Source organism: Rattus norvegicus, chromosome X (assembly GCF_036323735.1).
Source record: "Rattus norvegicus strain BN/NHsdMcwi chromosome X, GRCr8, whole genome shotgun sequence".
NCBI lineage: Eukaryota > Metazoa > Chordata > Mammalia > Rodentia > Muridae > Rattus > Rattus norvegicus.
In genome coordinates this window covers 1,543,304-1,565,402 of record NC_086039.1, presented here as the reverse complement: position 1 = coordinate 1,565,402, position 22,099 = coordinate 1,543,304, and the positions used below count along the sequence as shown (strand labels likewise).

General features: G+C 37.8%; 1 long non-coding RNA gene across 3 annotated transcripts in view; it reads left to right on the top strand.

Moving 5' to 3' along the window:
• The window catches only part of LOC134484065 (uncharacterized), a 180,829-nt gene that overhangs the window by 80,957 nt on the left and 77,773 nt on the right, over nucleotides 1-22,099 (top strand). For 2 of the 3 annotated variants that reach the window (XR_010061414.1, XR_010061408.1), the window contains exon 6: nucleotides 15-952. The exons of the other annotated variant lie outside the window; for it this stretch is intronic. This is a non-coding gene — a long non-coding RNA (uncharacterized LOC134484065). Of the gene's footprint in view, nucleotides 1-14; nucleotides 953-22,099 lie in introns of those variants that run through there. 3 annotated transcript variants of the gene reach the window in all.

Sequence of the window (22,099 nt, the reverse complement as noted above, 5' to 3'; positions counted from 1 at the left end):
TGTTAAATTTTTAGAAAGGATTACAAGAGCTGAAGACATTATCAACCCCATCAGAAGAATAATGCGAATGAACAAGAACCTTCTGGTACTATAAAGATATTCAAAGACTGTACATGGACAGACCTATTGCTCCAACTGCATGTGTGGCAGAGGATGGCATTGTTGGACACCAAAGGAAGGAGAGGCCTTTGGTTCTCCATAGGTTTCACTCCCAGTTCAAGGAAATTTCAACGGGTAGTAAGGGTGGTTTAAGTGTAAAGGAAAGGAAACATTTAGGTCTCTTACGGAGAGGAAACTGGGAATGGAAATAACATTTAAATATAGATATAGAAATATCCAAAAAGTATTAAAATTAGCTTAAAATTAAAAAAAAATGAAAGAAATAAAAGTAAATAAAACTGCAAGGTAATCAGACATATTGATTCATAAATCTAGAGGGACACTGTCAGGGAATGGTAGTCAGCATAACACTAGTGGAAAGACTGAGATGATGAACTCTCAACTAGAAGTATTTCTCTCTCCCAGATATCTGTGTCAGACACAAACTGCGATGTAGGAATCAAAAACATGGAGGAGTTTACTATGAGCTGAGGATACAATACTTGTCTTTCCCTCTTTCCTTGGGACTTTTTCCTTCTGGGAGAAAAAATAAAACCCATGCACTCTCAGAAAGAAAAAAAAACAAAAAACAAAAACAAAAACAAAAAAAAAAACAACCAAAAAAAAAAAACTGTACCCGTCCTAACACCTGGCTTTTGTAATAATGAAATTAATGATAATAAAATCTCTGACTTCCAGGAACCATAACAAACAAGGAAATCCAGATGCTACTAAAAGGCTACCACTTCCTCAATCCCATATGTGAAAGGCTCAAATCAAGGTTGTGTGTTCAGTGAACCCTCACAAACCCTGCTCAGCACTCACTGCGCTTTCCCATGTATTTCCCAAATATTTCCACATATTTCTTCATTTTTTTAAACTGAAACAGAAGGCCAACATTCTTCTACTCATTTTGTTATGTACATCGTCTTCGTTCTCTTTCCCAAATGGCTGTTTGCACTGAAATAGAGGCCATTTAGTAATCCCTAGAGGTACTGCGGGAATATATGTTATGCATTTTTTTTGTGACTTCACAAAAGCTAGGGCTCTCCAGGGTACAAGATATTTTTCAGGGAGGGCCAAATGATGATGTCACTTAGAACTGCCATGACCTACCTGCTAAACAGCTTTCTTTACATTCACCAGGTTCGAGTTTGCCTTTTCCAGGAATGTCTACTGTGACACAGTGGTAACATTTATGTACTACACCTCTCTACAGCTGGAAACTTCTCTTGCTTCATCAGTGGTTACAGGATCTACATGGAGAAAGTCAGTTACGGGCTTGTATTGAGTAGAAAAGATCTAGAAACATGGGATGTAGGAGATTCTTCTGGATAATAATTCTATTCCCAGGTCCATTCCTGTGACAAACAGTTCAATTTCCTAGGTTTTCCCTGTTTCCCACAGGCTATTTTTTCTCTACAGATGTTTAATTGAGTGAATTTTTTATTTCATTTTCTAATTGTTCATTCCTTGAAAGGGGACTTTATAGATTTTCCTGAATGTGTACTCAAATATACTGTTTTCACATCCCAGTTTTTTGGCAATGATTTTGGAAACAAACATGGCCAAACTATGAAGTGAATTTAACAGTGTAAATATTGTGTACCTACTTAAAATGATAAACTCCCAAATTTTTATTTTATGCAAAAAAATAACTGCCTGAGTAAATCAAAGGACAGCGTGGACTATGTAGTCCCATTAGATATCATTTCTGTAAAATCTACCTTCCCTTGTTCCAAGGGTGAGATTTCAGGATTTTGGATGTTTTAAGATGATTCTTTTTTCAGGCCAAAGATAAGATACAGGAGGATTGCCAGGGAGGGAAGAATTTGAATTCCAATGAAACCTCAACTTTATTAGTATCATAAGAACAGGAGCGAGTCTATTTGGCATTGCCATTTGTGGATTCTACATTCTTGATATACCTGCTCAGAGTCCATGTTAAATTCCATCTAATCTCATAGCTGTAGGAAAAGTAGAATAAATGACAATAAACATAAGTGGTTGGGGGTGAACTTGGGTATCCCCAGAAAAGTCACAGGTGCCAGGTATGCAAGAGGTTCTGATAAACCTAATGGGATGATGGTAGTTGAAATACCAAGCAGCAAAGAGATAGAACCACTAGAGTCTGCCTCCTGTAGCTAGACATAATCAGCCACCAAAACTAGATAAGATTGATGATCTTAAGAAGCACATTCTGTCAGGAACCAGATATAGATCTTTCCTAAGGGACACACCAAGAGCATGTCAAATACAGAAGTGAATGTGTTGTTGCAAAAATATAAAAATAAAAAAAATTGTCTTATATTCCGCTATCTCTGGCACTGTAGTTTCCCAAGTCTCTGCTAAATATCTTGGTTGAATACATCCCCACTCCTCAGCTGCCCAGTGTCTCATAGTCCCACACATGATCTTACACTCAAAACCTCACATGAAAGAACACACAACACAATAAACTTTGATCCAATTGATAAGATTTAATACCCTACTTAAGCATACAAAACCTGGTACCATCCATACCTTAGGAACATTAATTCCAACCAGTAAATACCCAGAGCAGAATCCTAACCTCACCTGCCATGACTTCTCACCTCTCCTCCTGTCTCTCCTTTTTCCTCTAGTCTCTTCTATTTCCTTCAAACTTCTTTCCTGCCCATCCTTCCTTTTCCTCCAATGATAGGCCTCCTTCTATCCTGTACCTGCCCCTCACCTGTACTTCACAAATTTAATGGGAAAGTGGTTCTGGGGAATTCACCTGAGTTCTGAGTACAGGACAAGGCAGCTGTCCTTGAAGCAGTGGATCAGGATCAAAATACAGATAACTTCACTGTAAACAACGTTTCTCCCTTTTTGTCCAGTTAAACAGACTTGTCATTTATATATCAATTTAGTAAGATAATTACCGTTCTGCAATTTATAAAGCATTTGATATACTCAACACCCAGTCCAAAACTATACCAGTTAGAAAGTACATTTAGTTTTTCATTCCAGCTTCATCAAGGCTTAAAATCTATATTATGTCTTGGCTAGCTTGTATACTATCTGATAACTATCCAATAAAATATGTATAGTCAGAGTTATACAGCCTGATAAACAATGAGACTATAATCAGTATCCAACCCTGTCAGAAATCTGAGAATGACCAAATATCTATACACATAGGAAGCCTAAGAGGACTTCTAGAACTGAGAGGTTGTAGAGACAAATCTCCACTAGCACAATCCCCTGTTAGCAACAGGTGAGTTTAAGTCTTCAGCCTTCTGACACAAGATCAACTGACAGCCTACTGAAATGTAGACTCGGAAGGGCTCACTATCCTGTATTGGCAGGGTTTATCAGTCAAATCCTCTGGATAATTTGTCCTTTTCTGGATAGTATTAATCTGCAGATGAAACAGGCATTTTTTCCAGTGACTGCCTAGCCACAAAGTATTGCCTCACTTGGAGGTAGAGATGTTCAAATTCATCATTAAATCTGCCAAAGGGGAACAGTTAGGAGAAGATAAGTAATAACAAAAGATAAGTAATAACTTTAAATCTCAAATTTTGTGGATTTCTGACATTTTTGAAAAGCATCTATCTATCTAAGACAATCTGGACTGTTGTCTTTATATATTAATTTTGTTTTGATAGTACTCTTACAAAGTCAGAGCCATGACTTCGCTATTTGAATCTTAACTCACAGGTGTAAGCACCTCAGAAGTCTGTAATGAAAACAATAATAGGACTGTCTCTTGTAATTTTAAATTTTTCTGTCCAATAATTTCTATACCTAAACAAAGAAAAGATTAAGCTTAGTTACCAAAGGCGATTATGACTGTATAACTCAATCTAGCTTATTACTCCTTGCTAAATTTCAACCAATTTTTCAATTCTTCATAAAAAACAACTTTAGAATAAACACTTCCAGCCCCACCCCAAATATTCCAAGGAAATGAGTTGTACATGGGCGTTGAGATATCCTTAGGGGTAGGGGGTAGGAAGAATGAAGCAAATGCAATAGCCGATATGTCCTGACTGGTCCCAGCTGAAAGTCATTGAGACCAGGATTCCAAGTAGTCACAGTCTGCAAAACACAACTCTCAAGACAAAGGTTTAGAATCGAGATATCTTTTTGTTTGATTCTCCTGAATATATTTTTCAGGCGGTCTACCACTATCAAACCTGATCAGTATGACTCTGTGAGGTTTCCAGAATCCTAAGCAAAATTTTTAAAAACACAAGGACAAAATCTTTCTCCCAAAATAATCTGTTACTTAATCTGAAACAAGAGAAGCTTGGATCTTACACTCCCTCCCAGAGTAATAATATAAGCATAAAACTCAAATTCACACCCATCATAAAGATTAAACAATTTTTAAAAAAGGAATTTATGTAAAAATGATTCTGATATAAATCCGTTCTTGGTGATATCAGGAAATAAACCCAAAATTCCCATGGAGCCCATGTTAAGAGAATTTGAGCTTGCTATTGTCGTAAATATCAAAAGTAACCGAAAACCATCACTAGACTTCATCAACGAGCCATATAGTGGGGTAATTCATACCTTCTATCAATTCTAATATCAATAAGGAACACTTTAAACCAGGACTTTTGCCCAAAATATCTCAATCTGTTAAGCTCTCTAACTGGAAGCCACAGATTTTTCCTTACCCTTAATAACTTCTACAATATATGTCTGCATTCACTTTCCCTGTTGTTACAGACATTTCATCACAACTCTCTACTTGGTAGTGCCTAATTTTTTCCCTAAGTTCTGAGCAGTAGATGAAAATCCCCACCTAATTCAGGTAATCTCTCTACTCTCTTCTTTCTAAAAACAAACTTAATCACTTGTTAATAATACCTGAAAAGAAGAAATACCTTGTGTAACTAGGATTTCCACCCAAAATTCCCATGTGGAGCCCATGTTAAAAAGAAAATGAGTATCCTGAAAGACATTCTAAACAACTTTCTTTAAAAAGCAGCTTTAATATCTTAACTCTCTGAGCTGCCATTACTTATTACACAGAATGGTACCAACATCCTGTCAGCCCAGGATGTTTCCCCATTTCTTTGTTTGATTTTCTGCTCTTAAGTTATCAAGAATTAATAGGGCACCAGAGTCCTCTTACTTAGAAAATAAAAATTTTATTTTTATGATTACTAGTGGATTCTTGCCCATCACCTTGGTTTGCCATCTGTTGTTGTAAAAAGAAAAAAGAAAAAAGAAAACTTGTTTTTTTTACCCTGCTATCACTAGCACCGGAGTGTCCCAATATATCTGGTACATATCTTGGTGAAAACACATCCCTACTCCCTGTCCGTCCAGTTTCCCTTGCCGCCACACACTTTTCTATATTCAAACTCTCACATAGAAGAACACATAACACAATCATTTTGACCCAATTGATAAGATATAATTGCCCACTTAAATATACAAAGCACTTTACCATCCATCCCTTAGGAATATTAATAACAACCTGTACATACACAGAGCATAATAGTAACCTCACCTGCCATGGCTTCTCACCCTCTCTTCCTATATCTCCTTTTTCCTCTAGTCTCCTCCTCCTCCTTAAAACATCTCTCTCACCCATCCTTCCTTCTCCTTCAATGGCAGGCCTCCTTCTATCCTGTACCTGACCTTCACCTGTACTTTACAAATTCAATGGGAGGTGGTTCTGGAGAAGTCACCTGAGTTCTGAGTACATGAGTAGGCAGCTGTCATTAGGGTAGTGGAATTAGCATCAAAATACAGATAACTTCATGGCAAACCACAACAAGTAGCTTTGATATCCTAGAGATATCTTTAAATCCATGTAAAATTGCAAATGTGATCAGGTTCTAGTTTCTTCTTGTCCTTGATGCTGAGAAAAGTGATACCCAATAGTGTATGAGAACAAATATTACATAGTACACGTAAAGAAAACAAATTACTCCCAAGGCCAGCGTAACTTCATAAGTAAGCAATTTGAATTTAGAGAGAAATGGTTTAATATTGTATTATTTATCTTTAAATATACTCTAATAAGAATCTTTTAAAAAGCACAAATCTAAATATCTTTATAAAAATGTCATATCTACTTTAAATGATCAGAATGCACACCTGTGAATGTCAAACCTTATTAAGTCCTATCAGGAAGCTGAGGGTACAACTGGGACAGAAATCAGTCCTCAGCAGTCCAGCCTCTGTAACAGTCACACCATTAGCCGGTGCCACCATTGTACTTGATGCCAGATCTTAAAAAGTCCCAGCTTTTCCGAACTTCAAATTGTCCCCTAAATTGTTTTTTTTTCTTTTTTTTTCTTTTCTTTTTTTTTTTTTTTACATCAGAGCCAGTAGTTAAATCATGTTAGACAGCTTAACGAACAATTTTATTTTTCCAAATTTTTTATGGGTGATGGCCATTGCTCATTATTCTACATTTCCTTGGGTGATGGTGGAAGCATTGGTCTGCCACAGAGGAAACTCCTAAAAGACCTCCACCACTATTATTGCAAATGCCAATGATTTTGCTCCCTGAGTGGTGGGAAGCTACGGGACGATTTTTATGTACTTCTTAGAATTAGAGAGATATGAGGGGAAAAACCGAATGAAACACTTCATGAAGTTCTCAGTACACTTGGTCCTTGGTTCTATGACTCACCAAGGTGCAATGAGTCAGTGCTAAACAGTGGGCCATACTCCAGGATTTCTAAAACACTGTGCCATTCCTCCTTCAAAGGCCTTGGCCATACTCCATGCCAGAACCAAATTTAAACAATGCTTTCACCATGGATAGAATTTGAAATAATATACTGAATAGGGAGAGTGGGCAGCTTTAACTTGTCCTTCACTTTAATGGAATTACTTTAAGTTTCTTTATATTTAGCTTGATGTTCATTACTGGCTTGCTGTCCATTGCTTCTACTATGTTTCTCCATAGGACTGGTCTCCCTTATCACTTTCAAGCTTTAAGCATAAAGAGGGATTGCAATTGCTTTTTCAGCATCTAGTGAGATTATCATGTGATTTTTTTTCAGTTTCATTTTATAGTAGATTATATTGATGGATTTTCAGAAATTGAACCATCCCACTAGAAATTAAAAATTACACAGCATAACCTATGAAAGGGAGCACATACTCGCCTGCATACTCTAAAACCACTCCCCCCAAAAAAAGCAAAAACAGCATGTAAACAAAAAAAAACATGCACCCTACAGAACAGATTTTATACTAACATACACACTCAAGCATCCCACAAAAAAACAAAAACAAAAACAAAAACAAAAATACATGCAAGCAAGAAAACCCCACACCCCCAACATCAAAATAGCATGAAGTAAATATCACTGGTCACTAATACCTTTAACCATTAATGTCCTCTATTAAACAATAAAAGGACAGAGGATAACACAATGGATTTAAAAACAGGATCTGTCATTCTGTTGCATTCAAGAAACACTCCAGCAATTGTGATAGACAAAGCCTCAGACTAAGGTGTTGGAAAAGGTTTTCCAAGAAATTGAAACAAGAAACAAGATGGTGTAGCCATTCTAACATCCAGCAAATCAGTCTTTCAACCAAAAGTAATCAAAAGAGAAGGGGAAGGACACTTCATATTCATCAGAGGAATAATCCACCAAAATGGCATCTCAAATCTGGGTGTCTATATCCCAAAGACAAAAGTAGCAACATTAGTGAGAGAAATATTGCTGAAGCTGAATATCACATCGAACCTCACACATTAATAGTGGGGGACATCAATGTGACATCTCAACAAGGGCAGGTCATTGAGACAGAAACTAAAAAAGAAAACAATAAAAATAAAGATATAACTGACACGAGTTTAAATTAATCTGACCTCACCAATTTCTACAGATTTTTTCACATGAACACAAAAGTACACACTTTCTTTTCAGTACTGCACGGAACCTTATCCTAAACTGAACATGTTCTCCCTCACAGAACAAGCAACAGCAGATACAGAAAGACTGTGCTAACCATTGAAACATCTCAGAACACCATGGATTAAAACAATAACAAAAAGTCAATGAACTCATGGAAATTCAATAGCTGGAAACTGAAGCACCACCAGTTCAGAGAAGACTTGAAAAAAAAAGTGTTCTTAGAATTCAGTGAAAATGATGGCATAACGTCTCCAAACTTAAGGCAAATAAGGAAAGCAGTGCTAAGAGGAACGTGCACATGCAGCAGAGAGCACTTTCATAAAGAAACCGGAGTGACCCCATACTAGCAACTTCCCAGCACACCTGAAAGCTCTAGAATAAAAAGAATCAAATACATATTAAAGGAGGGGACAGAGAGAAATGATCAGACTTGGGGTGAGAGTGATCCATCAGAAACAAAGAGAATACAAATATCAACAAAAACAATAACTGATTCCTTGGGAAAATCAACCAGACAGACAAACCCTTAAACAGATAATGTAATAGAAGGTAAGACAGCATCCAAATAACAAAATCAGAAATGAACAGGGAGTCAACCTATTGACACTGATGGAAAGCACAGAATCATTAGGTCTCAAAAACCTGCTGTCTACAAAATTAAAATCTCTGAACTAAATGGATGATTGTGTAGATGAATACCACTGACCACAAGTAATCTGAGGTAAGATGAACTATGTAAATAGCTCTACAACCCCAAGAGAGACACAAACAGTAATTAAAAGTTTCCTCACTGAAAAATCCTCAGGACCAGATTGATTGAGTGCAGACTCCTACCAGATTTTCAAAGAATTCTCAACCTACTCCAAAACACAGAAACAGAAGGAAAATCGCCAAACTGATTCCATGACAGCACAGTTGCCCGGACACCAATATCACAAAACGACTCAACAAAGAAAGAATTTCAGACGAATTTCCCTTACAAACATCGGTGGAAAAAATACTAGGTAAAATGCACCAAAACAAAATCCAAGGACATATCAATGTGCCATCCAGCGCCATCTACTAGGCTTTTTCCTGAGGATGCAGGAGTGGATCAATCTATGAAAACCCATCAAAGTGATCCACCATATTAACAAACTGAACTGAAAAAAAATATTCTGCCCGCAGCATTTCACATTTATGTGGGAGCTCCCCTTGAATTTAACTTTGTGGTAGTTGCTTATCATTACAAGTATATATTTAAATTTGTACATATATATTTTAGTAAAGTAACATATTAAATTGTTATATCCTAACATAATTTATAACAAATATTAATATATTATATTAATATTAACATATTGTATTTATACATAAATTATTATATTCATATGTTAAATATAATTAATATTATTATATTGTTACTATATTAAATTAATACATAGTGATATAATATTGTAACTGATATATTACATTAATATGTCAAAATTAATATAGTAAGTATTAATATATTAATATGAATTATTAATATCCACTATTACAAAATGGTGTGAAGGAGCTGAATGAAGAAACAAGGAAAAAATTGCAAGACTATCTCTTTAGATGCTGAAAAGCCTTTGAAAGAATCCATCGTCCTTCCCTATTTATGGTCTCAGGGAGACCAGGGATGTCAGGCACATACCTAATGCAATAAAATACTAAAATAAATCCAAAATATATTACACAAAATGCAATATAGCATGGCAACTGTTCATATCAAAATAAGGGGGGAAAAGCAAAAGGCAATTCAACTAAATTGGAGAATGAGAACAGACTTCTAATCTCGCAGCATCCTTTCAGTAAATTCCTTAAATTCCCAGCTAGAGCAAAAAGACAATCAAAGGAAGTCGAGGGGATGATATCGGAAATAGAGAACTCAGTGTATCGCCATTCACACATCATATAATAGTGAACACATTTGATCCCAAAGTTTTACCAGAAATGACCTATATATGAAAAACACCTTCAGCCAAGTGGACAGATTAAATGAAAATAATCTGTCATGCAAATGACATAGAGGCTGAGAAGAAATTATGGAAGCAACACCAATCACAATGGGTATATTTTATTTATATAAAATATAAAATATGAAATATAAAACAACTCTAACCTAGCACATCAGAAACATGTCTGTTGTGAACTCCAAGTCTCTGAAGAGAGAAACTGAGGAAGGTAGCAGAAGACAGAAAGACCTCCCTTGCTCATGGATGGGTAGAATTAAGAGAATCAAAGAGGCAATCTTACTTTTGGGTGAAGATACAAAGTTGCTATCTTGCAGTCAGGTGTGACATGGTTGCCAAGGTGCATGCAGGACTAAAGGCAATCTTACAGTCTTGTGTGGAGTCAAAGACGACATCTTGCTGTTTGGGTGTGACATGGTTGCCCAATGGGCACAAGTGACATCATTGGCTGAGGAAGCAGGGTCAACCTGAAACATCTCCGGCTTTCTAGCATGCAGATTGTGTCACAATTTCTAAATCACATAAGTCACCGAAAATAACCAGGGTAAAAATCTCTGACAGAGGGATGGCAGGCATTACTGGAGAAGGAAATGGCTTTGATATCTGTAAAAACAAACTGCTCATGCCACGCCTTCCAGTCAGCCCAAGTATCATGGGATGAGGAGATCTAGATTTAGAGACTGAATGTTTAATGTTTTCTTGGGAAATTTTAGCCTGCTCGCGACAGTTCACTGTTATCCGGAAATATTTGAAGTGGAATACTATGCAGGTATGAAAAATAAGGACATTCTGAAGCTGCGGTCAACTAGAATGAACGAGTTGAGAAACCTGAAACTCCTCTGGGTGAGATCATTGAAGACCTCGAGAAAAAGCAACACTGGGCCTTGGTCACTGAAGACAGATATCCATAGAAAATACAGCAGACATGACTGAGGAAGAAACAGCTGTGTCTACTGGACTATTGAGAAATGGTTAGAGCCACTACAAGGGGAGATCTCTATTAACAGAAAATTTGATCCAGAAATACTGTTGAGGAAAGCTTGTTGAAATTTCTGAACCCAATGTGTCCATAAAGAAAACACACAATCTGGTTAGTATGATTATAATCTATAAATGTATATTGGGTAGATCAAACCCTATCATAATGAATTCCACAACCATAAAACCCCTTGCTACATGTGCTTTCTCCAGGCAATATGGATTCTTTCCATCATTACTTCATCCTCTTTTTCCTCACTCCTCTCCCTTCCCCTCTTACCCTCTTCTGCCTCTCTACCTAAACCCACAGTCAAACCTCCAGTACCATCTTTCCCCTCCGGCTATCAGTAATAGGCTCTAGCATCTACTGACCAGTTAAAATGGGAAGAAGGTTCATATGCGAGCACAATCACCTGAGTTCTTGATAGAGGGCCAGTCAGGGGGAAACGTCCTTTGAGGAAGCAGATAAATATCAGGATACAAATTGCATTTGCTGGGGGAAGAGCAAATCCTTATAATGCTTTCCATATCTATCCAGTGGATTCTGAGAAAATGGGGAATATTCTTCCTTAAGACCCAGCTATACTACACCTGGTCTTATATCTGAAAAGACCTCGGCCATACGGCAAGGACATATACTCCATTATGTTACTAGTGGATTTCTTCACAATGAACAGAAAATAGAAATAAGCCAGATGCCTCTCAAATAAACAATGGCTACAGATAATGTGGTTCATTTACACAATGGAATACTACACACATATGAAAAATAAGGACATTGAGAAGCTGCGGTCAAGTAGATGGAATAAGAAGGTATTGTCCTAATGAGGTTACTGAGACCCAAAGTAACATGTAGATATTCACTTAAAAGAGGGTTTTAGCCATAAAGTACAGATCTCACACACTAAGATCTACGGAACCAAAGAGGATAAACAAGTAGAAAGGGCCAAGAAAAAGTCTTGAATTTCACTCAGAAGGAGGAATAAACTAATGAGAGGAGGCAGATGGCAGGAAAAGATTGTCTGCCTAAGGGGATGGGAAGAGAAATGGGGTTTGAGAATCATTTCTTGGGAGAGACGGGCAAGAGGGACAGAGGGCCAAGAGAATAAACTGAAATCAAAGACTGTGCAGAATGGGTGCTATCTCTATGATTTTCCTGCAATCTGGAAAGTGTGAGGCTACCCCAGCGTCCATGAGGGTGACTTTAGCTGAGACTGTTAAAAGTGAGGATACAGATACTGAAATGTTCACTTTCTGTAGCCAGAGAGGAACCAAGGTGGAAGGATAAGGACCCAAACCCACCCCCAAAATTTTGACCCAGAAATTGCCTCCACCATAAGAAACACAGGGACAGAAATGGAACAGGAAAAGAGGGAATGGCCAAAGGATAAGTGGCCGGATGTGAGCCTTATCCTAATGGCAAACGACAAACACTGACATTAATAGTCCTTTCTTGTGTTTGCAGACGGGATGGTAGCGTTATTGTCCTCTGCAAGGCTCCACCAAGCAGCCGACTGACACAGAAGCAGAGGCGCACGGACAAATATCGGACGGAGCACAGTGATTCTCAGCAAAGAGCTGAAGGAAGGACTGAGAGAGGCAGAGGAGCACAATGGTCTTCACGTGGGTTCACTATACCCGTCGCCTGTCTGTGGATCCTGTTTTCCCACACGGGCGTTTCCAGGACCTGGTGGGAAACGATGAATCTAGTTCTGCAGAGACTTGATGTGCCAGGGGATTGGGTGTACCCAGAGGGGTCCTCCACTCTCTCAGAGAAAAAAGGGGAGAGGCTAGTAGGAGGGACTGTAAATGGTGGGACCCTGGAGGAGTGTGGTGACAGGGCAGCATTCAGAATGTTACCTGTTGAATAGATGCAACTATTCTTGCAAGGGGGCACAGGCATGACATCACTGGGACGGGGTGTGACATCATGGGTGTTGGTCATGACATGGTGTGGGTGGGACATGACATTATGAGAGTGGGACATGACCTAATGGAGGTGGGGGCATGATATCATAGGGATAGGGGCATGATATCATGATATCATGAAGCTTCAGGGAAAATAGATGAAACTAGAAAAAAAAAAGCCATCCCAAGAGTGAACTGAGACCTAGAGACACAAACATGGCGGGCATTTACCTATGATTGGTATCAGCTGTGAGATAAATGTTATTCTATCTACAATCTACAAATGCAGAGAGGACACAGAAAAGGAGAAGGCCGGTGAGGGGGAAAGCATCGACCTCTCTGAAAGGAAAACTGGAACAGATTCTGTGGGTGAGTGCGGATGACTGAGGACAGGAGCGGAATGTTGGTGGGGAAGATGGAGGGATAGCACGGTACAGAGAGAACGGGACAGACTTAGGGGACATACAGGTTAATGCAGAAACTCGATGGATGCACTGGTTAATTCATGGAATCTAAAGGGCAAACTCCAGAGGATTTAATTTGACTGAGAACGCAGAGTTCGAAACTTCAATCCTTTGAAATCAAGCAAGTGCGACCTCAGGGTTGGGACGGGGAACATTCAGTAGAGCCTGTTTCTGAGAAGGTCAAATGGAGATCTCTGAACAACAGACCGATGCTGGGACAGAGATTATAAAGGCTCAAGCAAACGAGGCCTTCGTGGTACCTTAAGCCTCCATCGATATCAATGCACCCGAAAACCCCTTCCCGCTCTCCAAGGTTTGTGTAGCCTTTGTTCAACCCGAGTAAAATATATGCACACAGCGCGTCCCTGAATACCTTCTAACAGAGTTGTGACACTGAATATCTTGGAGCAACCCCCAACTCACTTGCAGGCTGACCAATGTTCTGTTGACCGACTAGTTCCTGGGGCCTCTTCACACTTTTGCACCTGGACACTCTAGGAAGCATACAACAGAGATGTGTGTGTGTGTGTGTGTGTGTGTGTGTGTGTGTGTGTGTTTGTGTGTGTGTATATTTTTATGTGTGTGTTTCTATGTGTGTGTTTCTGTGTGTGTCTCTATAAGTGTATGTGTGTGTGTCCCTGTGTGTTTCTCTGTGTGTGTATTTTTATGTGTGTCAATGTTTGTATGTGTGTGTGTCTGTGTGTGTCTCGCTGTGTGTATGTGTTTGTGTATATGTGTGTATATGTGTGTCTCTGTGTGTGTGGGTCTCTGTGTGTGTGTCTGTCTGTCTATCTGTCTATGTCTCTCTGTGTGTGTCTTTTTGTACATGTGTGTGTCTGTGTGTGTTTGTGTGCATATGTGTGTGTATGTGTGTGTGTGTGTATGTGTGTGTGTGTGTGTGTGTGTGTGTGTGTGTGTGTGTTAGTCACCCACAATCTAACCATCCTCACACACAGACTGACTGGATTGCTTTTCTTTTTGGAAGGTTGGCAAATCTTTCTCTTGTCCTAAGAAAACAACACCCTGGTTCTCAACTCTCTCTGAGAAGCCATGACAGGTTGAGTGATTTTCATGTATGAGGAGTCTATCCTAGTGAAAATTGCTTTCATGGATACAATTACTCTTGAAAAACATGTCTCAAAATTTACTTTCCTTAGTCTGTGACCCCTTGAGGGGATTATTCCATTATTATTATTATTATTATTATTATTATTATTATTATTATTATTATTATTATTATCATCATCATCATCATCATCATCATCATCATCATCAATATATATTATTATTGTTGTCATAATCATCATCATTATATATTATTATTATTATTATTATTATTATTATTATTATTATTATTCCAGGGTAATTCCATTATATTATTGTCTGCGCTGTTACCAGTGTGCTAATGTTCACTGATGGCAGCCAGGTTTTGGTTTACATGGGTCCCATTGGACAGCCAGGTTTTGGTTCTTGGAACTGAAAGTTATATTTACATGTTCCCAAGAGCAAATACATGCAAGTACAGAAAGTTCCTTGGTCTTCTACATGAGAGTGACACCCTCACATAGTCCTCTGATCTATTTGAGAGACAGAATTTAGACGAGCAATGAAAAGGTTTGTGACCAAAAACCCAAGTTAGTGAGAAATAAGACAGTTTTTCACAATTTTTCAGGCTTTTGGGATTAGTAGACATTACATAACCATCTTTTCACTCATAGCAGGAATAATCAAAATTATTAAATAATAGTAGGCAGAAAATTGTAACGACATATGTATGCTAGCTAATTTAAATTCCTTATTTCGTCTCTGGAACATTATATATTATCTTTCTGGTTCTTCTTGAAATTCTTTGAAGATGTGAAAACCGGTATGTGTTTATCTGTACACATTCATAAAGCATGGCTGTTGCTCTAGTGATGGACAGAAGGCACGACTGTCAAGAGACAGACTGACTTTCTTTCCAAAGGATTAAATCTTCATGTTCATGGAGGCAGATTTGGTCTTAGGTGCAGATGTTTAAAATCCCCTGACAATGCTTCCTACAGCTACCGTTTCCTATATGTGGTAATATCCTACGATGTGGGTTTGTTCTTTGAATTTTGTTTCAAGATTTACAAGAAAGTTTCGACTGCATGTAATATTTGGAGATGTTGTTTTTGGTTTTTTTTTTTTTTTTTTCTTTTCTATCGATGTTTTCCGGGGCATAGACTCTCAGGCATTTTCCAATCCATCCCTCACAGCAGGGCCTGCAAATGAGATGAGTCTTCATCAGGAATAAAGGAAAGAAGACAGGTAAGGTAATAGAGGACCCCCTGATGTATTAATCCCCTGTGAATCTGAGATGACAGTTGTCATCAACCTGTATATATAAACTTTAGCTTTACAACAAAGTACACTCACATCAGTTTAAACCTTTGTACTTTCATTGTGTAAATATTTGCAATAAAGTGAGTTTTCAAAGTGATAAAGTTCTGTGATGTGTGTAACACTTTTAACAGATTCCCTTGTATAACTTAATAGAATACAGAAATGGTTTTCCTTCATGTATGTAATGAAGACAGTGTCTTTTCTAACAAGATATGTAGTAATATTGGCCTCTATAAAATTTAATATATTCATACCTTGCCAAAACATCAACCACAATTACTTTTGAAATACTTCCTTTACTTACTCAGTGTTTTTTCTTAATATTGACTTTAAGATGCATTTAGTAAAATAAATATTGAGGAGGATGGAGGGAGGGAGGAGACTGAATGGGAGGGGAGGTAGAGAAGGGAGTGGGCTTTGGAGGAATTAGGTATAGGGAAAGCAGGGAAAAGAGAATTGAAGTCACAAGTGTGGGTTGCGCATCTCTAGGAAGTGCCAGAGATCTGAGAAAGGCGAGGCTCCAGGGTGTCTATTGGGGTGACTTTAGCAGTGGGGATACAGATCCTTAATTTGCCACTTCTGTAGCCAGGCATGACTCCCAGTGATGTGACAAAGACCAAAATCCACACACAAAACATTCAATCTAAAATCAACACAGCCTACAAGACCTTCAGAGACAAAGATAGATAGAGCAGACATGGAAGGAACATCCAACCAATGGTTAGTGCAGATTGAGACCTACCCCACGGGCAAGCACCAATCTCTGAACTACTAAAGATACTCTATTGTGCTTGCAGACAGAATCCTAGAATAACTGTCCTCTGAGTGACTCCACCCAACAGCTGAGAGAAACAAGTGTAAAGATTCAACACCAAACACTAACTGGAGCTTGGAGAGTCTTTTGAAAAAAAATTGTGAAGCATCGAGGCTCTGATGATATGAAGGACTCCACAGGAAGTCCAATAGAGTCAACTCACAGAGACTATTGGCGTATGTCAAAGACTGAAGCGCCAACAAGAGAGTGATCGTGGACTGAACCTGAGCCCCCAGGACATAGGTAGGAAATGTGTAGCTTTGTCTTCTTACGGGTTCCCCCGGCAATGGGTGATGGCATCCCATGAAGTTGGAGCACTGATTTTGGCATGTAAAGTGAGTAAATAAATAAATGAATTTTAAAGACACAGATGTCCCATCTACAGACAACATGTTTTGGGAAAACCCAATTCTAGTTGTTCAGTACCCACATGAAGACAAAGGCTGTGGAGTGCCTATGCCCTTTGAGGCCATAATCCTTTTCATTCTCTTCTTCCATCAGAGTCCCCTGGCTCCACCAGTGGTTTGGCTAGTGGATGTCTGCTTCTGTCTGAGTCAGCAGCTTAATGGAGTCTCCAAGAGGGAAGCCATGATAGACTCTTTTCTCCAAGCATAACAGATAATAGTGTCAGGGATCAGTGCTCATCCATGGGGTGGGTCTTAATCTGCACTAACCATTGGTTGATCATTGCTCACTCTCTGCTCTATGCACGGCCCTTTCATTTCTTGTGGTCAGAATAAATATTGGGTCAAAAGTTGGTGTCTCTCTCACTCCATTTGGTTTGCTCTCTGGCTACAGGAAATGGCTTCTTCAGGTCCATTTTACTGAGGCTGTGAGTCTCAGCTAAGGAAACACCCACTGATTAATGGGCATCTCTTACCCCAGCTCTCTGCCTCTTTCTGGATATGACCTCTACCTCCACACTCCTATCCATCTAGGCTGTTGTGTCTGGCCTCAGTAGCAGAGGATGTGATCACAGAGACTACATAGGCAAGGTGAGGAAATACCTGTGGGGTCCCCTCCTACTCAGAGGAGAAAGGACTGGGGGAAGGCTTGTGAGAGGGGTGAACTGGAGGGGGGCAGTGTGCAGCAGGTAAAGTGAATAAATAAACAAATAACTATGAATATAACTAAGTCTACATGAAGGTAAGAAGCAGGTGTGTGTGTGTGTGTGTGTGTGTGTGTGTATGTGTGTGTGGGTTGTAAGTAAGTAAGTAAATTTGAAGTAAAGATCAGGTGTGCATGCGTCTGTGTGTGTGAGTGTGTGTGTCTGTGTATATGTATGTGTTTCTGTGTGAATATATATATATATATATATACATATATATATATATATATGAAAATAAGCAGGTGGGTGTGTGTTTAATATTAAATTATCACATTTGAGAAAACAGTGATCTATGCAGAAGACAGGAAAGCTTAGGCACTATATTTACAAAAAAATGGTGTTTGCTGAAGATGAAGAAATGATTCGATGATCAATAGCATTATCTCCTCTTCCAGAGAACCCTGGGACGATCCCTAGCTCCCGAGTGACAGCTCACAAGTGGCTGTAATTTCAGCATCACAGAATCTCACACCCTCTTCAACCTCCTGGATACTAGGCATGCATGTGCTGCACACGTGAACAAGCACGTCAAACTCTTACATATGTTCAACAAAAAGTTTAAAAACGGAAGAGCAGTTCCTGTTTCGCATAATTTGTTTTTCGTGAATATTCATGGTGATGATCACAGTCAAACAAACACTGTATTTATCTATAGTGCAATCAAAGCCACTAAAATTTAATGATCACGAGTCACATAAAATCTATTTATTTAAAAAAATTACAATAATAATTTGCAGTAATGAAATTAAAATTTTATCAATATACAAATTAATAAACATAAATATTCTCATATAGAGCTGAAAATAATACTTTCCAGCTATGTGTTTGGCTTTTATAAATATTGCAGTTTGTGGTTAGTTTTTTCTTGGTTTTTGGAGGAGTTCATTTCCAGGTATTAGACCATAAACTGTATAAACTCATGCAGAATACACTACAGGAACTTAGGCTCTCTTGTGTTGAATCCAGGAAGGTTGCTATCTTTTTTCCTTCTTGTCTGATCAATTTTCTCTATGTACATTGCAAGGTTATATTTGTTCTTGGATTCTTCCACGTTTGTGAAGCTGACAGATGATAGATGATAAGTGGAGAATATTTAATTTTTGAAGATCATTTTTTGAAGCTATATCCTGATGTGTGCACTTACAATGTTGTAGAATTTCCAATGCGTGGCCAAATGAACAGCTATTCATGGACTAAACATGCCTTATAACTACTGTTCCTTTGTCTTTTTAAAGAAGAAGTCAAAAAGGGGTGGTGTTTAATATAAAGGACTCTGAGGGGGAAAACAGGAAGGAGGACAGCATTTGAGACATAAATAAATTAATAAAATAAATAAATACAAAATATAAAGCAGAAGTCAAACTATACAGGAATATCAAATTTAATTGATAGGAAACAGTATGGTTTTGTATCGTAACCTACTTCCTGGATTTTATTTAATTTAATCAATCTAATGACTAATACTCATAAATCAGAACGTTGACCAAATCATAATAGCAATGTTTCTAGAACTGAACACTTTCTATTCCCATATCCAATGCAGAAATCCAGTTGATATTTAGTTATTACATATCTTATGACATTCTATTCTGTTATAATTCATTACAATTTTTATCTTCTGTGACAACACCTTTGAAGATAAATAATTACTTAGCTAGAATGTTTTTAAATTCTGATTTACTCAGTGTTTTTTCTCTTTTAGGTTGAGATTATATGTACTAGACACAGATACCAAAAAGTGTTTTTTGCTTAGCTTATCACAGTTAATGATTAGGAAAATGACTGTCATCTTAACAACACCCAATTATGGAGCAATGAAATTATTTTAAATTATTTTCCTTTTGTAGTTAAAATATTTTAATGTATTTTTCTTTTGTATTTCCTTTTAAAATAGTAGAAGTAATAGGAGAATTACTTAAAGCCTATGGAAAGACTTTGTGTCTCTTCAAAATTTTAGGATTTGTTTTCAGCATCTCAGTCATTTTTTTACCAACATTTTGACCTGAATGGTCCTTACTGCATGTAAGTAGACTCAGAACAATGAGTCCGAGAAGAATATAATAATTGTCTTTCTTTTGGGTGACTGATGCCTAGGACAATACTGTAGTTTTAGTGTCATGGTAATTTTTTTAATGTCTTCCATATTTTCAGCACACTTAAATGGAATTTTATTTTTGTTTCATTATAGTCATAAAGACTCAAGATTCTAATTTTATGTTATTTTATTTTCTTGTTGAATAGCAACCTGAACCTAATGATCTGACACTAGCTGAGTTTTATATTTATATTCTGTCACTTGTAAACCCACTTCAATTCCTGTATAATGTGTGCATGCATGATTTTGTGCGTGTGTGTGTGCTTGTGTGTTTGTACGTGTATTTGTACGTGTGTGTATGTGCATGTGTGTGTGTTTATCTGAAACTATGATATTAATGTTGAGAATCACCTGGCTGAAATTCTTTTCCACCGCCCTATTAGAAATCAAAAAGTGGAGGAAAGCCTACCCCTCTTCCAAAATCATAGGACCTAGGTGCCCAGAACTGAAGTATGAACTGTCCAAATGGTAAACAAAGCAGAGGCTAACAATTCACTGTCCTGAGAACTACTTAGCAGTTCCAGTCCAATGCAATGAATTTACATGTACTGAGGAATATGGAATTGTAGAATAATGAGCTGAGATCATTTACAAACAATTTCTGGAAGATTTCCAAAGAGCTGTGAATGGATACAGAGAATTTTCAAGGCCCCTGAAACATAGCATGTAGTTTACAATTGTTTGCAATTAAGCATGGTGGTGAATAAAGAGAACACTCTAAAACAAAGTAATGTTGTTTTTTTTTTAAGTTTGTTTCAAGACAGCCAGAAAGAGCACAGTGGTTTTGTTTTCTTTCTTTCACAGACTTTGCACCTTTTTGAAAGTGTATTTTGGGATCCTTAAATACCTATTTATTATCAGAACTTTCTTCAGACCCAGAGTTCTTCTCAGTGCTGTTTTGACTTCTCGGTTCCTTAAGCTATAGATGATGAGGTTCAGCATGGATATCACTGTGGTATGGAAGATGACCTAGAATATATCAACTCCTTGTGGGTGGTAAGATTTGGGCTTCAAGTAGTTTTGTCCCAACCCTACAAGGCAACCTAATCCACATGAAACAATTGCCAAAGGGGCACATACCTCAAAACTCATTTGATTGCATAGTAAAGCTGGGCCATATACTGGTAAAAGACCATGGTTGCCAATAGGCAGCACTCAGTTGTACCAAAAAGTGTGAAGAAAAACATCTGTAGCACATCCCTCCTGAGACATTCCTCAGATCTCACTTACAAGGCTCTAAATATCTTGGGTATGACAGAGCCAGTGTAACCAATTAACAGGATACATAACTTCACCAAAAAGAAATACATGGGGGTGTGTAGAGATGGACTAGTGTAGATAGCAAAGGCTATGAGAGTAGAATGAGGGAGAACAGGAGGAAGCATTCTCCAGGAACCTCAAAGTTCTTGGCAATTGCAAAGCATTTGACAGACAAGACTTTTTCCTGCCACAAAGAGCAATTGACACAATTCACACTCATCTCCAGGAAGACAGCAGTAAGCCATTAGAAGGATACTTGAAGATGAGAGATATTGATGTTTTAATACTTTTAGAAAATCAGTTACATCAGAGTCAAAGTCTTTCTCTGTAGACAAAAAATCAAAGCTTAGAAGTGATTTTTCTCACAGATTTTCATATCTAATACTTTCTCTCTTAACACCTGGGTATTTTCCAAAGTGTGCTAAGCATTGAGCCAAGTGTCCAAATATTTACAAAGATAGTGCAAGCTTGAATCCTGGCATTAGTGAACCTCAGGCAGAAGGTTTATCATGGGTCTGAGTCCAGTTTCACAAGCTGTATAAGCAATCATTCAAATTAAGGAAAAGAAAACCTTGAATGTATCTCAATTTTTTACCCATTCTTATCATTCACGAGTTATCAATGTTATGCTGAAAAACTGATCAACCCACACATTTTTATGTTTTCATGTTGCCATAGTTATAGTCTTTCCAACCACCCTGTGTGTGTGTTGGGCCCCGATTATTCTCTGATTGCTATTATGAATATTCAAACCCACACAATAAAGGTATCATTTCCTCACAACTCATTATTTTTGAAGATAAAGGAAAATAAAATAATCATTTGATAAATAAATTATTACTGGTTTTAATACATAGAATTAATGCAAGGCACATATCGATGTCTGCACAGTAACGAGGTCATCAGAGAAGCTTTTTAAGATGTGTAAAGTGAGCCATGAAAGTGAAGAAGGATCATCCACACAACACCATACCCCTCATGCCACAACCTTCAATATGAAAGCTTGTATTTGTAACTTAATAGTTCCTGTCTCTTTATAGAACATGTTTTCTTACCAGGAGTATCACTGCGTAAGCATTAAATTTCTGTTTTCTTAATATCGTTAATGATATTCTATCAACCAGACTATTGATTTAAATAAAGAAAACTAGAA